Raw genomic sequence first — 11,979 nt, 5'->3', positions numbered from 1 at the left:
GTGCAATAAATACAAATATGACCGGAAAATTCAAACTTTGCTTGTGGAGACAGTGTGAAAGTAAAAATACGACACCGATTAGTTTATCTTTGAACTTTGAATATGCTTTTGGACGGAGCAATATGTTTAGTGAAAGGTATTAATAGGTACTTTTTCTTATACCAGTCAAATTTACACTCCTAGCTTCTTGTAAAACTCTATGGCCACATAATCTATTATCTATTATTAATATATAAAAGCAAAAGTACCTGGAAATTACACTATAAGCCCTCTGATAAAACAACTAAAACTTTTTTTATTCCATAGATAAAACTGACTTTTAACAAAATAACTCAATATCATTGATTTGGCATTTATTACGGGGTGAGATGGCATCACACAAATATTTGTTACATTTTTTATTTTTTTAATTCCATAATTAACTAATTAAATCAATTGCACATTTATTGGTTTGAATACACTACTGTTTAATTGATACATCAACGGTCTTTTTTGAAAACATACACTCATCAATCTTCTCCTTAAACGTGAAAATCCAGAATCATGATAAATCACAACTTCCAATATATCGTTTAAGTCCAACCACACAGCTCCCCCATGTTGCTATTCAAAAACCACTTCTCCTCATTCTTTGAATCTAACGCTATAAATTTTCTCTCTGTCTTCAATCAACACAACCCTCCACCTTCACATCTACCTCAACAACCCTTTGTAGTCTCCTTCCCTTTCTTCTTCGTGTTACCGCTATCTGTTGCGACGTTCAAATTTGATGCTGAGTCAATTTGCCACTCCTCTAAATTCGTTGTTTGTTGAAGGTAATGCCACCGAGAGTTTCAGTTTTTCGCAGTTAGGGTTTTTGATTTTGTAAATCCAATTTTTTTATTGTTTCAAAATCCATTGATTTGTTTATTATGAATTAATATTGTTTTTGTTTCGTACGATTTTAGATAACTGGAGTGTGAAGGGAATCGGCAAAAAGTTTGTTTTTTCTGTTATTTTGCTCTTTCCGGGTTTGGTTTAGGATTTTTAGGTTATTTATTTATTTAATTTTTGTTGAAAGGAAAAAGAAGCATCGCTTAAAATGATTCAAGATTTGACTAAACACCCAACCTTCAATCAATCAAGTAAGTTTATTATTTGATTTTTCATGGATTGATTTTTCAATATATTAATCTGAGAAAATTAAATAGGAATGCAGAAGATTCAGCTTGCACAATTTGCATTAAATAGAAGCAGACGAAGTCGGAATAAGCATCTGCACTATTCGACGGAAGACATCATACCAGGTACTATTACGATTTCATTCTTCCTTTCGTATAAAATTGAAAATGTTGTGAGATCTAATATCTACCATCCACCATCTATTTTTCACAATCAAACTCTAACATAATTTTTTTTCTTCTTTTCATGGTTTCTTTTAAATTTTGTTAGGGTATGTAGGTACGATTGATGTGAGGAGCTGATGTGAGGAGTTTCAATGGTACTCTGAATTTCGAATAGGTTGGCTAGGTTGAGGAATAGTGAAAAGCATTGTTTGATGATGCTGTGAGTAATTTTTGTTGTTAATCGAAGTTAATTAATGATTATTTTAATTTATTAAAGTTTATTTTATTTAACAATTTGTGCTAATTTATTTGTTTGTTTTGTTGCAAGGATCAATTAGTTGTTATTGCTCATGCAGCAGAGAAGAACAAGAATCAATTAGCTGTTTATTTTATTTTGTTAGTTTTTGAAAATTTTGAAGGTATTTTTTTGAAAAGGTGTATATGTTAATCTGTTTTGTTGGAGTTTTGTTGAAATTTGAACGATGTTGTAGATATTATTACTTGAGGTTGTCAATGAAAAGCTGGGAAACATGTTGAATATGAAGTTATTGTCAAGGATAATGAATTGGTTGCAACTGAATACATTGATGATACATACAAGTTTTTCAAACTTAGTGTTGTACCTCTTTTTGTTTTGTGTTTTTTCTCTTACACAAATTGTGTGTTGATTTCAGTTCAAATTGTTTTGAGCTTCAACACTGATTATCATCTCTCACAGCAGAGAAGAATTAAACATAAATTTACGTGAAGCGGATTCATAATAAAATAATTGTGTGGTAAATTTTCTCGATTTTGTCCTGGTGATGGCATAGAAGTTGGGAAACTCATACGACCACTTCAAGTAAGTTAATCTATTTTAATAATATTACTGTCTATAGGAATTATTAGCAACTTCATTAGTTTTTGCAGTGAAAGATCTTTTAGAGCAAGCAACATTAAATTGTCTATAGGAATTATTAGCAGCTTCATTCTATGAATCAGATGTGACAATTAGAGTTTCATATGCAGATGTGATAACATCGAGACTTTGGATTCTATATTGGAACTGCAAGATGTGTGTGTTGTGTTAAAACTTGGATTCTATATTGGAACTGCAAGATGTGTGTGTTGTGTTAAAACTTGAATGGCAAAAATTGTTATATCAATGGGAATGTTTTAAAGTATATTGAAATGTATTGAAAATAAAAATGAATTAAACAAAATAATTTGGAATGTTTACCATTTTTTAGTTGGAATGTTTTCATTTATTTGCAATAAATTTAGTTTTTCTTTTATAGTAATAATATATTCTATATTTACGGTAATATATCAAGATAAAAAATAGTAGATTAGCTTAAGTGTCAATAAAAAACTTCAAAATTAATTTAAACTTTTATCAAGACATAAATGTTATTTTAAAAGTTTTTTTATCCATGATAATAGTTATAGAATAAACAAATCATACATATTTACATTTAAAAAAAAAACAATAATTTACTAAAATTAAGAAAAAAATTGAGTAATGTGAAGTATATATTGATTTTCTATTTTCTACCGAATATAAAATATTTATATGTTATAGAATTATATTAAAAATATTGTTTACGGGTTAGACTATTTCTTTTTTTGTTTATATAAATTATATGGGTCTATAATTTAAAAGTTATAAAATAAATTTATTGAATTTAATTCAATTTTATTGAACCATATAAATCACGTGAGTTGAAGATATTTCTTTTTTTTTTATTACAAGGAGGGTCAAAGGCCCGAGGAAGAAAAACTAAGGAGGGAAACAACTAGCAGAGGAATTTGATTGTTAAATTTGTTTGTTTAATTAAATGAGAGAAAGTTTTAATTCCGGTTTGATATGGTATATCAAATTGTTATAATTGAAAAGATTCAATTTGATTTTTGAAAAAACTTGATTTTTATGTGAAAGACTAAAAAACAATAAACACAAAATTGTTTTATTTTTATGGTATTTTTTGTTACCAATTCTTTCATTTATAATGGTAATTATGATAAAAAAATGATAAATGGTATTCAAACAAAATGATAATGAGAAAAATTTATTGATATAGAAATAATAATTTTAAAAAATGATTTTTATGAATTTATTTAATAATTATTATGGACGGGAAAAATCATATCATACATAATATTAGGCCATAAAATGGTTCTTTTTAATTTTATTTTGGAAATATGTACCTATCCTTTTAATCCTTTTAAATTTCTAAATGCATTATAGTTAATAAATTTATATATTTTGTATTATAAAATTGAATTTTTGCAGAGGTTTTTTGTCATATATATATATATATATATATATATATATATATATATATATATATATATAACATTTAAACCCTATTAAAATCACATTTAATATTTGTATTTGGAACCGAAGAGATAGGCACTCCATAAAATCTCTTCCCAATAAATAACATTTTTCCCAATAAATAAGACTTTATAATCCTATCAAATCATATCTAATAATTTAGTTTTTGCAAAAGTGTATTTTTAAGAAAGTAGTAACTCATATCTAACTATTTATAACTTTTTACTACAACTTATAACTTTTTTTAATTCCAAAGTTAAATATTTAGTTTTTTATTATAAAAATATAAGAATAAAAATTATTTTCTAATTATTTAGATCTTTATTTGAGATAAAATATATTTTGAAATTATTTAAACTTTTATAGAATGGTTAATACAACAAAACAAAATCAATTGAGATTTTGTAATTTTTGTAAACTTATGAAATATCTAAAACTTCTCAGATAATTTTTTCAAATTAACTTTATAATTGTAATCATGTTAAAAATATGTTAATGGGTAGTCATGAAAATTTAATGATAAATGGTAATCATAAGAAATAATGATAAAAGATAAAAATTTATTAATATAGTCAATTTTATAAGTTGAATAATCTAAGATTGTTTTTATAAACGGGAATAAGCTACAAAATATTTTAAATTTGAAATTTTATATTTATTACCCTATCCAATGGAGACTACTTAATGTGATTATTTTAAATATATGAAAATAAATATATATTATTTATCATACATAGGTTTTAAATTTCTAATTATTTATAATTGTACATATTCAAGATTTAATTACTCTATTAACATATTCATATTTTTATTATTTGTATAATTTTTTAATATTTTGAGTATACATTAAACGTAAAAACTTTTAATATTTTACGGGAGATGCCATATATTTTAGGTTTGAAAAAATGAACTAATATCTTAAATAGGTTTAATAAATTTTATTCTCTAACGATGTTTAATTTCTTAATTAAAATTATATTTTTTAAACTTATAAAATTATTTTTTTATATTATAATAATATACATTAGAAACTCTTAAGCATTTGAGAGGAGTTTGGGAAAATGGGCTAATATCTCAAATAGGTTTAATAAATTTTTATAATTAGCTCATTTGGATAACTGGGGTTTCTTATCTCATCTGAATTGACGGGTAGATGTGAACGTATCTATAAGATACCAGTTATTGACGAATCATTTTAATGTCTATCTTTTAATTATTTCCTTTGTTATTGTTTTATAAATTTAAAGTTATAAAAATAATTGATGGGTAGATGTGAATGTATCTATGAGATGTCTGTTATTTACTGATCATTTTAATGTCTATCTTTTAACTATTTCTTTTCTTACTGTTTTATAAAATTGAAGTTATAAAAATAATTGTACGATTTATTATAAATATGAATCAATGCTTAAAAGTTGATACATATCATTAGCATGCAATTGAAGTTACGTCAATATTTATGAATTGCAAAATAAGTTATATTATGTTTGATATTTCAAACACATGAATTAAATTTTGATAAATGATTATAAGTTATAAATATATTAATGCTATCTAACTGAAAATATGATCTCATATTTAATAATTTAGTCATTGATACGTGTAATATGAATCCATATGTTTATTGTTTTTACTTAAAGAGCTAAAAAATTTGATGTATTATTAGGGATTAACATTGACTAAAATTTATTTGCATTTTAGTTAAATATATATAATTGATTTATATAAAAAAACTTTACAAAGGATATTTAAATACATGTAATGTGAAACTTCGACCAGACCCGTGCGATAGCACGGGTTTCCTACTAGTAATAATAATAATAATAATAATAATAATAATAATAATAATAATAATAATAATAATAATAATAATAATAATAATAATAATAATAATAATAATAATAATAATAATAATAATAATAATAATAATAATAATAATAATAATAATAATAATAATAATAATAATAATAATAATAATAATAATAATAATAATAATAATAATAATAATAATAATAATAATAATAATAATAATAATAATAATAATAATAATAATAATAATAATAATAATAATAATAATAATAATAATAATAATAATAATAATAATAATAATAATAATAATAATAATAATAATAATAATAATAATAATAATAATAATAATAATAATAATAATAATAATAATAATAATAATAATAATAATAATAATAATAATAATAATAATAATAATAATAATAATAATAATAATAATAATAATAATAATAATAATAATAATAATAATAATAATAATAATAATAATAATAATAATAATAATAATAATAATAATAATAATAATAATAATAATAATAATAATAATAATAATAATAATAATAATAATAATAATAATAATAATAATAATAATAATAATAATAATAATAATAATAATAATAATAATAATAATAATAATAATAATAATAATAATAATAATAATAATAATAATAATAATAATAATAATAATAATAATAATAATAATAATAATAATAATAATAATACACGCGTCTGATTGGTTTAGAGCGTAAAATTATTTTACAGTGTGAATCCATACTCTTTTTTCTCAAATAATAATCATAATTAATATAATAATAATAATAATAATAATAATAATAATAATAATAATAATAATAATAATAATAATAATAATAATAATAATAATAATAATAAGGTTATGGGACAAGGTTATGTACAAGTTATTTCTAAGATTTTAATAATAATAAGGTTATGGGTTCTATGTACAAGTTATTTCTAAGATTTTGTTAAGTATATTGAATAAGGTTATGGGAAGTTTGATAATTATGAGTTAATATGCCTTTATTCCTCGTAAACAGATGATGGATGTTGTTTTGTAATTAATGAGTTATTGGATTTTGCTAAAAGAAACAAAAGAGAAATGCTTATTGGTCAAGGTAGATTTTGATACACCATATGATTGTGTCTATGTGAATACTGATGCCACGTGTGATGAGTAACTAACCCTCTAGGGTTAGTTAGTTGGTTAAACAAGTTTGTTATGACAGTTAGTTAGTTAGCTGAAACTTAGATAGCTATATAACTACCAATGTAATCAATGTAACCTCTTGAGATTGATCAATATAGACCTGCACTATTCTTCTCCTTCTACATTTAGTTTCTCTCTTTTTCTCGTGCATTCATTAATGGATAACATGCATGCAACTGAGTGTTCACATGGTATCATCGACATGTGATCCTTTCTTCCGCTGCACTTCGCAAGTCCTCAATCTCCATATCTTCTTCTTCGTTCTTTAACTCCACTTCTTCGTTCTCACCATGTCTGCGTCCTCAGAAGGCAGTGTTCATGGTGAAACCATTATTCGCAATCAGCAAAAAGGGTGTCAAAATGATACTCTCAATCCATACTTCATGTATCCAAACGAAAACCCAGCGTTGGTTCTCGTTACTCCTCTCTTGTCAAGCAGCAATTATCATTCTTGGTCTCGTTCCATGACAATGGCGTTACGTTCTAAGAACAAACTTCACTTCATCAATGGTGCTTTGCCTCGTCCATCGGATCTTGATTTCAATTCCATTGCTTGGGACAGATGCAACACCATGATCATGTCATGGATCAAGAATTCTGTAGAACATGAAATTGCTCAAAACATTCTTTGGATTGAAAATGCAGCTGACATGTGGATCGAACTGAAGGAAAGATTCTATCATGGTGATGTATTTCGCATCTCTGATCTACAGGAAGAAATCTGCACTTTAATGCAAGGTGACACATCTATTTCTTCCTATTACACTAAGTTGAAAATCTTGTGGCAAGAGTTAGATAATTTTCGTCCAATTCCTACGTGTGACTGTGATCTTACATGTTGTGCTATCACTAAGATTCGCACCTACAGAGATAGTGATCAAGTTATTCGATTCTTAAAGGGTTTGAATGATCAGTATGCAGCCATTCGTTCTCAAATTATGCTGATGGATCCACTGCCTAACATATGCAAGGTTTACTCTTTGCTTGTTCAACAAGAAAGACAATCTTGCATTCCTCTTGATGAACTAAAAGTGTTAGCCACTCCTAACACTACTCGTGATCCACAATCCAGAAGTAATTCTCGAGGCAGAGGCAGTTCTCGTGGTGGAAGATCCCTTGGTGGCAGAGGTAGAGGTAATCGTGTATGCACTCATTGTGGAATGACAAATCATACAGTTGATACTTGCTTCAAAAAGCATGGCTATCCTCCCAATTGGAAACCAGATGGTACAGTCAACAATTATACCACTGCACATGACAAGTCTGATACTTATCCAAGTGATGATTCTGAAGCTAGTGCACAGGTAAACTCTGGATTGGCTTTTACTCCTGAGCAGCATAAAGCTTTACTGGCTTTACTCCAAGATGCATCAAACTTACAGTCTCATAGCATTAATCACCTTACCTCTCAAACCAATCCCAGTTCAGGTATCATTTGTGCTCTTCCAAACTCTTTTCATCCTGAAACCTTTGTTCTTGACACAAGGGCAACTGATCATGTATGCTTTACACAAAAATATTTTCAGTGCATTAAATAAAATCAAACCTATCACAATCAAACTTCCTAATGGTAGTCTTGTCACCACTAAATTCTCAGGCACCATAAAATTTACTGATTCATTTTATATCACTGATGTCTTATACATGCCTGATTTTTCTTTCAATCTCATTTATGTCCCCAAGTTAACCAAAAACCTTAATTGCCAACTTATGTTTACTGATATTGATTGTGTCATACAGGATTTATCATCCAAGATGATGATTGGCACAGCTGAACTGCATGGTGGATTGTATCTTCTCAAGTCTCCATCTGTTTACTTGTACCCTAATCCACCTAGTGATTTTGTTAATTCAAGTGTACATGTACCTGTAAAAAGTTCTTCCAATTGTAGCCTATGGCACCTAAGACTTGGTCATACTTCTTTTTCAAAAATTGTTGAACTCAATAAAATCTTTCCTTTTATCAAACTTGTCAACCCTACTTTACCTTGTGATGTGTGTTTTTATGCCAAACAAAAGAGAATACCCTTTTCTCACATCACTCATATATCTCAGGCTGCATTTGATTTGCTACACATGGACATATGGGAGCCTTTGGCCACTCCCTCCATGATGGGACTTAGGTATTTTCTCACCATTGTAGATGATAAGAGTAGATTCACTTGGCTATTTCTAATGAGACAGAAATCTGAAACTTCTAAACTTGTCCAATCATTCATAGCCATGGTTAAGACACAATTTAATTGCCAAGTTAAAAGCATTAGATCTGACAATGGTCATGAATTCAAAATTCTTGAGTTTTATCAGTCACTTGGCATCACACATCAGACCTCTTGTGTTGGTACCCCTCAACAAAATGGTATTGTTGAGAGGAAACATCAACACATTCTTGGAATTTCTAGAGCACTCTTATTTCAAGCCAATCTTCCACACATTTTCTGGGCTCATGCTGTTAGTCACTCAGTTCACATCATTAATAGACTACCTACTCTTTTCTTAAAGCACAAGTCACCCTACCAAGTTCTTCACAATACCCTTCCAGACATGTCCTATATGAAAGTGTTTGGTTCCTTATGCTATGCCACTACCCTAAAAGCTAACAGAAAGAAACTTGATGCTAGGTCTAGAAAATGTATCTACTTAGGATATAAACCAGGTGCCAAGGGGCATCTCTTATTTGATCTTCTGTGCAAGGAAATTTTCCTATCCAGATATGTCTCATTCTTTGAAACTGTTTTTCTCTACAAACCTAATTCTCATTCCAACACTCCTACACAACAGCCAAATTCATCCTCAAATGACTTGTTTGATCATTTTTTCATGATTGAGCCAGCCAATCCTCCCCAAATGCCATCCACTAGTTCATCTGCTCCTAGTGTCAATCCTTCTCCTCTTCCCAAGTCAGCTTCTCCTATACCTGTTCATAGCATTAACCCTTCAGCACCTGATCCTAACCCTCTTCCTAATCCTGTCAGAAAATCTGCCAGACATATTCAGCCACCTTCATATCTTAAAGATTATCATTGTACACTATTATCAGATACAATCACCAAGCATGATTCAACTAGGTCCACATCATCTTCCACATGTAAGTATCCTATTTCTGATGTACTCAATTACAGTTTTTTGTCTCCTGACCACAAACATTTTGTCTTAAATCTATCCTCCATTCATGAACCACAATCCTATGAGACTCCTATGCTTGATGTTAATTGGCAAAAGGCCATTGAAGCTGAGTTGTCTGCTCTGACTAAAACCAATACATGGCTACTTGTGCATTTGCCTCCACAGAAGAAATCAATTGGATGCAAATGGGTGTTTAAAATCAAACTTCATGCAAATGTGACTATTGAGAGATACAAAGCTAGGCTAGTTGCTAAAGGCTTCACACAAACTGAAGGCCTTGACTATACAGATACTTTCAGCCCTGTGGTCAAAATGACTACCATTCGAGTTCTCCTTGCAGTCGCAGCAGCTTCCAATTGGCCTCTCTATCAACTGGATGTGAACACAGCATTTCTTCATGGAGATCTTCTTGAAGAAGTCTACATGAAACCTCCTCCGGGTCTGGAGCTCCCTCAACCTGGTCTTGTATGCAAACTCCAAAGATCCTTATATGGACTAAAGCAGGCTAGCCGCCAATGGAACACTAAGTTGTCTGACACTCTCATCGCATCTGGTTACTTACAGTCCAAGGAAGATTATTCCTTGTTCACCAAACAATCAGCTCTAGGATTTACTGTCATCCGAGTCTATGTTAATGATTTGGTACTTGGAGGCACTGATCCTGAAGAGATCATTAACATCAAAGCATTATTAGATGCTAAATTTAGCATCAAAGACCTAGGCATTCTCAAATATTTCCTTGGTTTTGAAGTTGCTCGTAGTGCTCAAGGAATTTCTATATGTCAAAGAAAATATGCACTTGATCTCATTAATGATGCTGGTCTTCTTGGTGCAAAACCTTGCAATACACCTATGCAGCCTCATATCCAGCTTCATCAAACATTTGGTAATCCCATTTCTGAGCCATCAACATACAGACATCTTATTGGCCGATTATTATATCTCACACACACTAGACCTGAGATAGCTTATGCTGTAAGTAAGCTTTCTCAGTTCCTTGCCAACCCTACAGACAAGCATATGCTTGCTGGCAGTCATGTGCTTAAATATCTCAAGCACAACCCTGGCCAAGGTCTCCTATTCAAGTCTTCCTCTGCCCTACGTCTCACTGGGTTTTCTGACTCATACTGGGGGGCATGCCCTGACACTCGCAGATCCACCTCTGGCACTTGCTTCTTCCTTGGGGATTCCCTCATTAGCTAGAAGAGCAAAAAGCAAGCTGTGATCTCCAGATCTTCATCTGAAGCTGAGTATCGAGCATTAGCTCACGCGACTTGTGAAGGGATATGGCTACTCTCACTCCTCAATGATTTTAATCTTCCATCTTCCTTGCCTATTATCCTTTATTGTGATAACAAATCAGCCATGCATATTGCTGCCAATTATGTGTTTCACGAGAGAACGAAGCATATTGAGATAGACTGCCATGTTGTACGTAAATGTGTCCTTGATGGTACAATACATATAATGCCGGTTACCTCTCACGAACAGGTTGCAGACATCTTCACCAAATCTCTTCATCCAGGTCCTTTTAATCATCTTCAATCCAAGCTTGGAATGATTGACATTCATTCCAGCTTGAGGGGGGTTGTGAATACTGATGCCACGTGTGATGAGTAACTAAACCTCTTGTCATACCCTAATTTTGACTCCCCTGAGATGTCATACCTCTAAGTACCTCATCAAACTCAGGACAGGTACTTAGGGCAGTCACTTGTTTGTCTGATACCCAGTCGAGGGTGCTCAAGGACAAAAAGTTCAGGCAAAGGATCAATAAATATGAGAATAACCTCTAATGCAATCATAGGATTCAAATGATTCATTTATTTACCTATGTTTATTAGACAACAGTTATCAGAACTCAGGTTTGCTCAACTAAGGTTTTTAACCCATCGAGGACTGAAATCAGGGACCACATTTGGGAAACCCTAAAAAGCTCCAGGACACCTATCAATTGGTTCAATCATCTTCAAATAATCCAAATGACAATATCTATTAGGCACTACACTTCAATTCAATATCTACAGTCATCAATTTCATCTGGTCGACAATTAGGGTTTTTGACCTAATTCACCAAGATAGTTGACTTTTAATCAGGGCATGGTGCCACAACTCAAAGCATGGCTCAATATCCTTCAATAACTCAATATGATCCATTCATATCATTCATTTGATGAGGATAG

The 11,979-nt window shown here is 29.8% G+C and overlaps 1 long non-coding RNA gene across 1 annotated transcript; it reads left to right on the top strand.

The window, feature by feature from the left end:
* Nucleotides 1-513: 513 nt before the first annotated feature.
* On the top strand, nt 514-1,926 carry LOC131637876 (uncharacterized). The gene is made up of 5 exons (XR_009294513.1): nt 514-815; nt 948-978; nt 1,061-1,124; nt 1,191-1,286; nt 1,432-1,926. It is a non-coding gene; the product is annotated as an uncharacterized LOC131637876 (long non-coding RNA).
* Nucleotides 1,927-11,979: the final 10,053 nt, after the last annotated feature.

This window comes from Vicia villosa, unplaced genomic scaffold, assembly GCF_029867415.1.
Source record: "Vicia villosa cultivar HV-30 ecotype Madison, WI unplaced genomic scaffold, Vvil1.0 ctg.002103F_1_1, whole genome shotgun sequence".
In the NCBI taxonomy this organism is placed as follows: domain Eukaryota; kingdom Viridiplantae; phylum Streptophyta; class Magnoliopsida; order Fabales; family Fabaceae; genus Vicia; species Vicia villosa.
The sequence above is the reverse complement of the archived record's forward strand: the minus strand, read 5'-3'. Positions and strand labels throughout refer to the sequence as shown.